Raw genomic sequence first — 13,481 nt, forward strand, 5'->3', positions numbered from 1 at the left:
TCAGGAGGTTTAAAGCGTACTACTCACCCATGAGTATCTCAAGGCGCTGGGGGGTGCAGCTCCGGTTCAGCCAAAGAGCTTGGTCTTGAGGCTCTTTCTGAAGGTGTGCAGAGTAGAGGAGTGTTTGATGTTGACTGGGAGCTCATTCCAGGCTTTGGCTGCGATGTAGGATAAGGCTCTACCACCCACTCTGGTTCTGTGAATGAGCAGGGTTTCTGCCAGGGTGAGATCGGTGGAGCAGAGGTTCCTATTGGGTATGTGGAAGGAGACTCTTTTGTTGAAGTATTGGGGTCCGGTGTTGTGGAGGGATTTGTAGGTGGGGTTGAGTAGCTTGAAGGTTACTCTCTTTTCGATGGGGAGCCAGTGGAGGTATTGCAGGTGTTGGGTGATGTGCTCATGTCATGGGATTTCGAGGATGAGTCTGGCTGCGGTGTTCTGGATGGTATGGAGCTTGCATAGCAGGGATTTGTTGATTCCAGTGTAGAGGGCGTTTTCATAGTCCAGTCTACTTGCTATGAGTGCGTGGGCGACAGTCTTCTGGCTTCGGATGGGATCCACTTGAAGGTCTTGCAGAGGATGCGGAGGGTGTTGCAGTAGGTCGAGGAAATGGCATTGATCTGTCAGGTCATGGTGAGGGAGGAGTTGAGTATGATGCCAAGGTTCCGGGTGTTGTCCCTGGGGGTGGAAGGGTGCCGAGAGTAGAGTTCCACCAAGAATTGTCCTAAGCAGAGGGTGAGGGTCCGAGGACTAGGTCTTCTGTCTTCTCTGTCTTGGTCATGGAGCATGCAGATGTCATCTGTGGCGGCGAGGAGGGTGGTCTTGGTGCTGTGGTTGCTGCGGAATCCAGATTGGGAGGGGTTGAGGATGAAGTTCAGTTCAATGAAGTTTGTCAGCTGGGAGTTGACAAACCTCTTGGTGACTTTGGCTGCGAAGAGAAGGAGAGAGATGGGTCAGTAGTTCTTCAAGTCCGTTAGGTCTACAGAGGGCTTCTTGAGGAGTAGGTTGACTTGTGCCCATTTCCAGTCAGCGGGGAAATTGCCTGATTTGAAGGTGGCGTTGATGGTGCATTGTAGTTGGGGCACTATGTTGGCGGTGGCTCTGTGGAAGATGTGCGGAGGGCAGGGGTCCGTGGGGGCTCAAGAGTGGGAGCTCTTCATAGTTGAGGTGGTATCTTCGGTGGTGACTGGGGTCCAGGCGGTGATGGTGGGCCGGCTGTCGTCGCTGGAGGGAAGGGTGGTTTCCGGAGTCTGCTTGCTGGAATTGTCGTTAAGGACTTTGATTTTCAGGTGGAAGTAGGAGCCAAGATTGTTGCAGAGGTCTTGGGAGGGGGTGATGTCTGTGGCTTCACTGTGGGGCTTGGTGAATTGCTGGATGATGTTGAAGCGTTCCTTTGCGGTGCTGGAGTTGGTGAGGATTTTGTTCCAGATGAAGGTTTTCTTTGTGGATCTTATGCGTTGGTGGTAGTCTGTCATGGCGTTCTTGTAGGTTGACAGGTCTTCCACCGTTGTGCTGTTTCTCCATCAATCTTTGAGTCATCCGCAGAGTGTCTGGCTTTTTGGAGGTCAGTGGTGACCAGGTGGTCTTCAGGGAGCGTTGTCTGTCGGTGGTGCATAGGGGTGCAAGCTTGTCTGCGTAGTTAGTGGTCCAGTGGTGTAGTTCCTTGGCTGCAGAGTCGGTCGAGGTGGAGGGGTTACAGCTGATGGTGGAGTTGAGGTGCTCCTCTGTGACCTTGCTCCAGGCCCTTCATGGAGGGCAAAGAGAGGGTTTGAGAGCAGTGGTGGTGTTGAAAGAGAAGTGTATGCAGTTGTGGTCCATCCAGAGGGGCTGAACGGTGTGGCTGAAGCGGATGATGTTCCCACCTGCGAAGATGGGGACAAGGTTCTGTCCTGGCTTGTGGTTAGGGATGGGGATGAGCTGTTTCAGTCCGATGTTGGCAAGGTTGTCCAGAAGGGCGGTGGAGTTGGAGCCTCTGATGTTGTCGAGGTGGAAGTCTAGGTCTCCAATGAGTATGTAGTCAATGGAGGTGATGGCGGGAGTGCGATGAGGTCAGCAATAGAAGTGGTGAACAAAGTACGAGGTCCTGGGGGTCGGTAGGCGAGTGTGCCATGAATAGTGGTTCTAGGGCTGGTCTGGATCGGGAAGTGAAGGTGTTCGGTGGTGGCACACTAGTCTCTCATGGCGGAGAGTCGGAGGGAGCTCTTGTATGCGATGGCGAGTCTCCCTCCTGGGCGGTTGGGGTGGTCCTTCCTTTGGATCTTGTAGCCATTGGGAATGGCAGTGGCAGTGTCGGGAGCAGAGGAGGCATTGGTCCAGGTTTCTGTGAGGAAGGTGATGTTTTGCAAGAGGGTGTCGAAGAGATCTCAGTTTCTATGGCATGTTTGTGCAGGGAGCTCACATTGAGGAGGATGCACTTCAGGGGTTCAGTGGTGTTGGCGTCTAATGTGGGGGTGGTAGCCGTGGCAGTGCGGAGGGCGGTGAAGGTTCAGCAGCAGTGGTGTCAGGAGAAATGGACATGGGTAGTGATCAGCATGGACAGATGGCACTTGTTGAAGATGCTAGATGTATTAAAAACAGGTATACATCTATTTGTATGTTCCTTTGTATATGATGCCACTAGCAAAAGGTAAAGACACACACATGCATGCTTTCAGGAATATGGTGAGAGTTATAACAGACACAAGCGAATGGTTGCTGCTTTATATTTGGCTAGGCCCAACACTCTGAGTAGTCACAGAATAGAGAAGCTGCAGCACAAAAGTGAGGTTTAAAAGATGTTGGCAGAGGGATTCCTGATTAGGCTACATTGTTTCAGTCGGTGGAAAGGTACACTTGAAGTACGCCACCAAATGTAGGTGTTTCCTTGAAGTGGGAAGTGCGATCTGTCAAGTTTAAAGGGACTTCATGGTTTTGTGATTGAGGTATGTCTCTACTTGAACATGTATTCTCACATGTGTTATCCATCTGAAGATGCTAGACGTACAAAACAAAGGTATACATCTGTTTGTATGTTTCTTTTATATATGATGCCACTAGCAAAAGGTACAGACACATACATGCATGCTTGGAGAAACATGGTGAGACTTATAACAGTGCAAAAACAACAATTGATGGACAGAATGCAGGACAGTAACACAGGACGGTTGCTGTTTTAAATTTGGCTAGGCCCAAGATTTTGAAAACTGAAGCTGCAAGAGAAAAGGGAGGTTAAAGACATGTTGGCAAAAGGATTAGTGATTAGGCTACTTGATATGAGTCTGTGGAAAGGCACATTTGAAGTACACCATGTAAATGTAGGTGTCTTCTCAAAATGAGAAGTGCAGACTGTCAAGTTTAGGGACTTCATGTGAATGATGTATGTGTCTACTTCTACATCTACCGTCTGATGTGTTATGCATCTGAAGATGGTAGCTTGAATACCTGTTTGGTTTTACTACTGGTAGACAAATCTCTTCGTTCTGGTCTATCGATAGGTTGCAGAGCCTGTGATGTCATCTGAATGAAGGTATTGTGGAGCCTCCCATATAGCTCGTTCATTACACAGATGCCATGCTTTATGAGCAGAAAGAAATACATACAGTTTTTTTGCACAAATTGCATGTGCTCTGAAACACAGATATTTAACTCTATCACTGTTATAAGTCTCACCATATTTCTCAATCTTTCATACATCAGTCTGTGTGTTTTCGATACCTGTGCTTCACAACGTAAGTTCTCTAAATTTGTGTAGAAAAAGGTCTATGTATTCCTCTCTGCTCGTGAAACATGGCACCTGAGTATTGAACAGGATATTTGAGAGGCTACATAACACCTATATACAGAAGACATCAAAGGCTGTGCCACCGAATGATAGAGCAGAACTGAGAGATTTGTCCACCTGTAGCCAAACCAACCAAGTTTTCAAGCTACCATTTTCAGATGAATAACTCGAGACAATAGATGTAGAAGTAGACACATTCCTCACTCACAAGAGCACCTAGAGTTTTAAATTTGACAGACTACATTTCTCATTTCAAGCAGACACGTAAACTTATATGGCCTACTTCAAGTGTAACTTTCCACAACCTCATAGCAAGTAGCCTAATTACTAATTCTTTTGTCAACATGTCCTAAACATCACTTTTGTGTTGAAGCTTCAGTTTTCACCAGCTGCTGAGAATCTGAATCATGTTACTGTTTAAAGGTGTGTTTTCTTGTGACAGGTTTGTTAATATGTAAAGTGCAATATTCTAAATATTTACATTTTATGGAGACATTTGCAATGTAATTGAAACTATTTGTTTATTTATTGTTATGAATATTAATATATAATTCTTTTAAAAGTATTACATTATTTAACAAACTATTTTAACTTTCTTTGTTTTTCAGATATTTAGATTTATTGGTAAAAAACATTGAGAATGGCAAAAAAAGATCAAAAGAGAAGACAAGAGAAAAATCAGTACTATATAAAGGAAAAATAAAAGAGAAAATTAGATGAAATGCAAAATGTTACACTGAAGAAAATGGGTTTTGGTAAGAGAACTAAGGAGTTTGTTAATATATTTTTACAGAATGTAAAACAATTTGGAAATGCTGAAAAGAAAAAAAAAGTTTAACAACAAATCAGAAGGAAGGGAAAAAAAGAGATGATAAAAGAAAATCATGTTATGGGAAAACAATGCATGTTGAAAGAAGGCAGAAAGAACATAAAGACACCAGGAAGAGAATGTATAGAAGTGGAATACTACAAAATGTATTGAAAGATTGTAAAATATTTGAAGGAAGATCAGCAACTTATAAACAAAAGCAACAGATTGAAAGTGTATTAGAGAAAGCTTTTGAACTAAAAAGGAAATTATTTATATTAATATTGAAGAGGATGAAAACATTGAATAAAACAATGCTGTTTATGACGGAGAAAAGCAAAAGTAAAAGACTGGCTAATAAAAGTAACTGTAAAATGTTCACTGGTGAATGGAAGCACATTTTTGGTACTGAGCGTTTCTTTAATGAAGAAAGCTATTTTCAACAGAACACATTAGTACATGCAGTTGATACTAGTGGTCGATGCTATGAGATGAAAGATGGTTCTCTGATTCCAAGAGAAAAAATTGTTTCTAGAAAAATAGAAGAAGTAATAGCTCAAGCAGTTCAAGGGAGGTGTACACAAGCTCCTGTATTTATGTGGTATTGTAGCAGTATTTGCAGTATTCGACAGGAGTCTTTTGACATATTACAATTTGTTTTACGACAATATGCAAAAAACAATTATTAAACAGAAGCTTAAGATGTTGCAAGGTCTAGATCCATGTAAAATAGTAAAATATACTAATTTGCGAGGTCGTTCTCTAGCTTGTCTTTCGAGAAAAGTCTGCTAACGTACTTTTCATCATTTAAGAATGTTAACTGTACACCAATCTAAAATGCAGAAGTTGGTAAGGAGAATGTACCATGGAAAAACTCCTGCTTTATGTTTAAGTGAAATGAACACAGCTCTTTTGCATGGTTCTGTATCAGATATAGAGAAAGTTGGTGATGATATACAGTTTCTTTTTTTTGGATTAGAAGACAAATGTAGAGAAACTGAGAGTTTGATAAGTGGAGGTGTTAAAGAACAGGAGAAAGAGACTAATATTGATGAGTTTGTGGAAGAAATTACAACTTTTAAGACAGTTTTGTCTGAAAAACCAAATCTATGTTTGTATTTGTTGTCATCGTACTCACTATAGAAGTCAAACTAGGAATGATGATTTATATTTAAAAAGTGAAAAATAAAATAATAAATGGCAGCAATTTGTTGTTTATTTGTTGGTAGAAGGTCAGTTTGAATTGGGTGTTGATCAAGCTATTTGTAAATATTGTTACAACAAATTATAAGAAAAGAAAATGCCAGCTAGAGTAGTACATGACAACATAGAGTTCGTACCTATTCCTCAAGAACTGACTGATTTAAATATATATGAGTCTATTCTCATTCAATCTGCACACCTATTTCAGGCTATAGTTCATAGGGAGCCTAAAACAGATAATCTGCCAGCAACAGATTTACAAAAAGGTCTTAAAGAAAGAGTTGTCTACTTACCTTTAGATTTTAAGAAAAACATTGAACCTGTCGGTGTAGACAGAGAAGAAAATGAGCCAGGAAGTATTCTAGTAAATGGTGTACCAACAAAAAGTCGAAAAACCTGCCAAGAGTTTGTAGATGTTTCTATACTTCAAAAGGCTACAGTAGACCTGAGACACAATACCATTTATTATAACAGTGTGAATGTTGATGAAGACATAATATGCTTAGCAGATGAAACAGTAAATTTAGCTGGACAAATTGAAAAAGTGGACAAGTGCAGAACTGAATAGATTCATGAACATTATGCAATACATCATTTTGCAAAATAAATAATTGGAAACCGTATTCAATTATTTCAAAAAAGAGAAAAGCAAATGGAAGTCCCATGAGTGTATGGGAAAAAAGTTTAGAAGCTCGTTGTTTTCCCTAGCTAGTCCCCACTGGAGAAGGTGGATGATTTGATGTGCAAGATGTACAGATTCCAACTGAAGAATACAGATCAACAAGAATATTATGCGAAGATGCAAGATTTTGGCAGTGCATTCCATATATATTACATCTCCTGTTTGAAAGCAATTTGTCTGCACTTTCGTATGCAGTGAACCACATATTAAAACAGGAGCTCATTTTCAAAATGTTTCTGCAAAAGAGTTCATGGACAAAGTTGGACAAAGAGATGAGAATTTAGAATCTCAGTTAATTAATTTGATGGCATGTCAACGTGGTACTAATGAGTGTTGGTATCATTGTCATGGAGAACTTAAATGCATGTTAAGAAACTTCGGTACGCCTACATGGTTTGTAACACTTAGCTGTGCTGCATATGCGTGGGAAGATTTACTTGAATTTCTACGAGAAGCAAATTCAAATGTTAAAAACATTTAATTGAAGACAGCTGAAGACAGCTGAAGAACTGTGTTACTTGGATGCTGTAAATGTGTGCAGATATTTTAATCATAGGTTTCAAGCCATGATGTCATTTATCTGCAATAAAAATAATCCACCTCTTGGAGAGGTAACACATTTTTGGGGGAGAAAGGAGTACCAAGCCAGAGGTGCTCCTCATCATCAAATGCTATTAAGGCTAAAGAATGCACCAAAATGTGGAACTGATACTGATGAAACGGTATGTTACATGTGGCATTCCAAGAGATGGAGGGGAAACGAGCTTGAGACAAGTTTCACGGTTTCAAAGTCATTGATGTGGGAAATATTGCTGACAAAAATACAAGTGTAAAGGGAAATTTTATACAAAATGTCGTTTTGGATATCTACGTCCTATAATTTCTAAAGGAAGAGTAAATGGTTTTTTGTCAGCAGTAAGGCATATAATAACTTGGGAAATCTCCCAAGAATACATACAACTTAAAAAGAACAGAAGCTTCGAAGTTCATTAAGGACTACAATCCAGTTCGTTTGAAAATTTGGAATGCAAACATGGAAATCCAGTATGTTGCAGATAATTCAATTTCTGTAGCTCACTATGTTTTATCATATATAACCAAATCTGAAAAGACATAGATGAAAGAAATGTGGGAAGAAATGTCACAAGAGAAAAGTCTTAGCAAGAAATTGTACAGCTTCAGCTTGAAAATGCTTTCCCATTGCGAGATTGGATCCTATTAATTTTCGGATCACTTGCGCTCAGCCAGTTTATATTCAAAGTCAAGAGGAATCTTTTGGGTAAGTCTAGGTCTTGCCGCCACAAGAAATAGAGTATTAAAATCTTTACAAGAAATCGAATACTTGGCACTGAATGAACCAGGAAGTACAGATATTGTTAAACCTAATATGTTTGTAACATACTATCCATAAAGGAGTCCACATCTCGAAAACCCATGTCTGTATGAAATACTTCAACATTAAAGCTTTAAAAGAAATTTAAAGGAAAAATAAAAGAAGAAAAATATGCATTAATTGGATTTGATGGATGTTTGGTAAAACATGCCAAAGGAAATAGTATTAACCACAGAAAACTCAGTTACGAAAGTCAAGATAAGAGGGAATTTTCTAATTTAGCACTTCTGAAACTGTTCAAGCCTTGAAGTGGTGAAACAGAATTACGTGGAAATTTTGACTGCTATGAAGATTCTTTTAATGCAAACAGATACAAATCTATATACAAATGTTAAATGGTGAAATTAAACAAGAAAGTACTATTGCAGCGGAAAGTTCTCAAGATAGTCAAAGTTCTGGTCCACTGATTCAAGATTCACTGGTACAACCAATTATCGAAAATGAAGCAGCAATAGCCAGGAATGAGATAGAAACTGCAATGCAGCAAGCACAACAGGATATTATTCAGTTGGAAAAGTTTGAAGAACAACTAAATATTAAACAGAAATAAATATATCTACAAGTCATAGAACAGATACAACATGATTTGATGCACGAAAAAAAAGAATGCCAATATTTATCATTTAAAACTATTCTAATGTACATCAGCGGTCAAGCTGGAACAGGAAAACATTTCTTAATTAAAGTTTTGACCAGTTATCTACACAAAGCTACAGAATCACATTTATCTTGTGTTGTAACAGCTCCAACTGGATAAGCAGCACACAACATTAAAGGGATTATTTTCCATTGATTACTTTTGCTAACTGTTGAACATGATAATAAATTGGAATATCCGAAGCTATCTGGAGAAGCCTGTTTTGAAGTCTTAAGAGTACTGAATGAAATTTAACTTTTAATCATTTATGAGGTGAGCATGGTCCTAAACTTAATGCTTGCCTTTGTACATTTAAGAATGCAAAAGATTTTAAAAACAGATGACGATGTTCTGTCTGGAGAAAAACATTTAATTGTATTCGGAGATCTACTAAACTTACTCCTGTGGAAGGACAACCTGTTTTTAAAACACTTGTTCATGAAGACACTGGGAAATCTTTGGGAAGTATTGGAAATGTGAACATTTGGTTACATTTTGAATATAAGGAAGTTGTTAGGTATATGCAACAAGCAACTGATGAAGATTACGGAAATATTCTTCAAGACGTAAGAATTGGTGTCTTAACAAAACATGGTAAACAAGCTTTAGAAAGTCGGCTACAAAGAAACTTGTTTGCAACTGGAAATACAGCAGCTGAAGTAATGTACAACATGCTTGGAAAAAAGCAGACTATAGTTTACCTAATGCCTACACTGCAAGAGTAAAAAGAACAATTGATGGACAGAATGATGTGCCTAAATCCATTGTTTATTTGCTCCCCATGCCAATCCAGTTTTACCCTAGCCATTTGCAAATCAGTCTTGACCCTGTGCCCAATGGGAGCAGTCGAGCCCGAACTGCAAGGTCAGGTACTCCCTTGGACTGGAAAAAAGCATCCTAGGACTGGTTTTGGGGTTTCACCCTTCATCAGCCAGGATAGCTTGAATCCAGTGGCACATGGAGCTTGAGACCCACTCCTGGGCATACCCGGTGCACTTAGGGTGAGGAAGCAAAACACACACAATTGATTCACGGAATGCAGAGCAAATCAAATCATTCCCCCCAAGTCCAGAGATCTGGTTTAAATCCATCATTCTTTTGCTCACCATGCCACCCCAATTTAGACCTGGCCATATGCAAATCAGTCTTGACCCTGTGCCTCATGGGAACAGTCCAGCTCGAACTGCCAAGCCAGGTCCTCCCTGGACCAGAAATAAGCATTCTAAGACCGGTTTTGGGGTTTCACCCCTCATCAGCCAGAATTTCTTGAATCCAGTGGCACAGTGAGACCGGGACCCTCGTCTGGGCATAACTGGCGCACTTAGGGCGAGGAAGCAAACGACACTCAATTGATGGACAGAATGCAGAACAAATCAAATCATTTACCCCAAACAACAAATCTGGGTTAAATCCATCATTATTTTGCTCACCATGCCACCCCAGTGTAGACCTGGCCATATGCAAATCAGTCTTGACCCTGTGCCTCATGGAAACAGTCCAGCCCAAATTGCCAAGCCAGGTCCTCCCTGTACCATAAACAAGCATCCTAGGACAGGTTTTGGGGTTTCACCCCTCATCAACAAGGATAGCTTGAATCCAGTGGCACAGTGAGCCCTGGTCCCACATCAGGGCATACCCAGCTCACTTAGAGGAAGGAAGCAAAAGACACACAATTGATGGATGGAATGCTGAACAAATTCAAAGCATTCACCCCCAGTCAAAAGATCTTGGTTAAATTCATCATTATTTTGCTCACCATGCCTCCCCAGTTTTAACCTGGCCATATGCACTTCAGTCTTGACCCTGTGCCTCATGGGAACAGTTCAGCCCGAACTGTCAAACCAGGTTCTCCCGGGACTGGAAACAAGCATCTTAGGACTGGTTTTGGGGTTTCACCCCTCATCGGCCTGCATAGCTTGAACCAGTGGCACAGTTAGCCCGGGACCCACATCTGGGCATACCCGGTGCACTCAGGGCGAGGAAGCAAAAGACTTACATTTGATGGACAGAATACAGAATGCAGATGTTTCACTTAACATTTTGTGCATTCATCTTCTTTTGTCCTCCAGGTATGAAAATAATTCCCATACCACACTCTTCTTACTTTTGTGCCATCTGTCCTCTTCTTCCTCCTCCCTCAGATCCTGTGCAGTTGCCATTTTCCAATTTTAAAATAAAACCTATAAAACACCAAAAATCCTCCAAAATTGAAAGCTCTTCAAAGAGAATGGCTGTTGCCAAGCACACCCAAAATTAAAAGAAAGAGGGTGGGATCTAGCAAACTTAAGCATGACAGGATCTTCAACCAATTACATTTCTTTTTTTTGTGTCACATGGGGTGCACAACCCCTATGCGGAACCAACGCGTATCGGACGTGAATCCACAACTTCTTTTAATTTTACATTTCAACAATATTCAGTACTATCTGATACTATTTTAATTACACATAACTGTATTTCTTTATTTTGAAATGAGTTAAATAAAGCTATATTTAGTAATCTATATTATTGTTTAAAAAACCATTGGATTCGCGTCCCCTACACGAATCCTAAAGTTGCGATCTACGTGGACGTACATCGACTCCTGAAATTACTACAGACATGGGTCTCAAGCTCCCTGTGCCACTGGATTCAAGCTATCCTGGCTGATGAGGGGTGCAACCCCAAAACTGGTCCTAGGTTGCTTCTTTCCGGTCCAGGGAGGACCTGCTTGGCAGTTGGGGCTGGACTGTTGCCATGAGGCACAGGGTCAAGACTGATTTGCATATGGCCATTTCTAAACTGGGGTGGCATGGTAAGCAAAAGAATGATGGATTTACCCAGATCTCTTGACTGGGGGAGCAGAATTTGATTTGTTCTGTATTCTGTCCATCAATTGTGTGTCTTTTGCGTCCTCGCCCTGAGTGCACTGGGTATGCCCAGACGTGGGTCCCGGGTTCACTGTGCTACTGGATTCAAGCTATCCGGGCTGATGAGGGGTGAAACCCCAAAACCAGCCCTAAGATGCTTTTTTCCAGTCCAGGGAGAACCTGGATTGACAGTTCGGGCTGGACTGTTCCCATGAGGCACAGGGTCAAGACTGAAGTGCATATGGCCAGGTCTAATTATATATATAAACTGGAGAAGCAGCATCTACACCATTCATCAAATTACCAGTCTTACCAGCCCTAGCCCTGACATCCTGGGGATAAGTATCAGAGGGCCTGGGGGGGGAACGCCAAAGTTAATCTCTTGAATGTCTATGTGAGGGGGACTAAAGGGGGTAGACCCTCACCCATCATCGCAACACTGGAAGAGAGTTTAACTACCTGCCCTCCCCATGCTAGAGTGGTCATAGCAGGAGATTTCAACTGCACCTTCGAGCCACTGGACAATGACGACCTGCTAGGAACCAAGGAAGATGACACTAAATGGGCAGTTCCCACATTACATCTCCCACCAGTCAAATGATGGACACAGTTGGGACTCCAACTTGATGCCCTCACTGTTGAGTTTGGTCTGAGGGCAGCCAACGGTAGAATGCCATCAGATATGCAGGGTGCGGACACATACAAGAGAGTTAGTAGCCTTTCTCGAATTGACTATATTTTCCTTGACATGCGGCTCTGGGAGACCTGATCGACATGAGCGTGGGCATAACTATAGAAAGTGACCACAACCCCCTAGCATAACTATGAAATCCTGTGGGAAGCCCCCAGCTACTCAACGAACACCTTACTGCAGACCACCACCAGAGAGATCATTCCCTTGAACTGCAACAGTGTTTTAAAATGGCAGAAGGTGTCCTTCCAGGAATCTACGATTGTGGGCATCAAACACAATCTGGCTGCAGGCACACTTGAGCTTCAGGCTGCTGCCTCTAGCCCAAGTGGGCTGGCCAGAGTACCTGCAGTTCACTCTCGTTTGATTGACAGACTGAATGTACATTTGCCAGCTCCTAATTCGGGCACCAAACCTAGTATGCCAGCAAAAGGCCCCTACTCGGAGTATGCTAAAGACTGCAGACCTAAACAGCTACTCTTAGCCGCAGCAATCAGGAACAATATCTGTCCCCTGATTAAAGCAGCTAGGAAGTCCTACAGAGCCGCTCTGCAGCAGGCAAAGATAGCTTGGGAGGAATTCCGATGGCAGCAACTTAAAGCAGCAAGTTTATCTAAGGATGCCAAGTCGTTCTGGACTCTAGTGACTTGGGGCAGTAAGTCAGGTATATGCTCGGCCCCAAATTATATCCCAGACCAGGAATGGCACAGTCACTTCCAGAGCCTCTACTCAACAACAGAGGCAAAGCTCCCTGTTGATATTGATGCTCCCTCCAGGCCTAGTAGTGACAATGGTCTTTTTACCCAGACTGAGACAGAAGCTGCTATAAGTATAGTAGTGCCTTCTAAAGCAGCAGGTCCAGATGGCCTGCCGGGTGATCTATTTTCTGGCAGACACCACAAACTGGGCAAGTAATACTCCTTTTAGCAAATGCCATTGCCAGTGGGGCCCCTGTCCCTGAGTCCTAGAAGGGCACTCAGGGGGTTCCAATTTATAAAAAAAAAGGTTCTAGAGAGGACCCCTCAAACTATAGGCTCATTAGTCTGATTGATGCTATGTAGAAGGTCTTTGGCAGAGTCCTCCTGCAGAGGTTCCTGCTATGGGCTGACGATAATGTCATTCTTTCACAGTACCAGGCTGGCTTTAGGCCAAAGACAGGAACTATCAATCAGGTGCTCCGCCTTTTACTTATCTACTGGAAGGTAGTAGTGATCGGCAAGGGCAGTCTTTACCTGGGATTTATTGATTTAAAGACTGCCTTTGATCTGGTCCCTAGGAGCAAACTGTGGCTGTCTCTCAAGGACATGGGTATTCCCCCATTTATCCCAAACCTGCTGGTGCGACTGCATGAATGAAATTATGCCCAGGGCAGATAGGGGCACAGGGACAATGGACAGAGCACATTTCAGTCAAAAGGGGAGTTCAGCAGGGCTGTGTCTTGGCCCCCACCCTATTCTCCCT

The sequence above is a fragment of the Triturus cristatus genome, chromosome 5_2, assembly GCF_964204655.1.
Source record: "Triturus cristatus chromosome 5_2, aTriCri1.1, whole genome shotgun sequence".
Classification (NCBI taxonomy): Eukaryota; Metazoa; Chordata; class Amphibia; order Caudata; family Salamandridae; genus Triturus; species Triturus cristatus.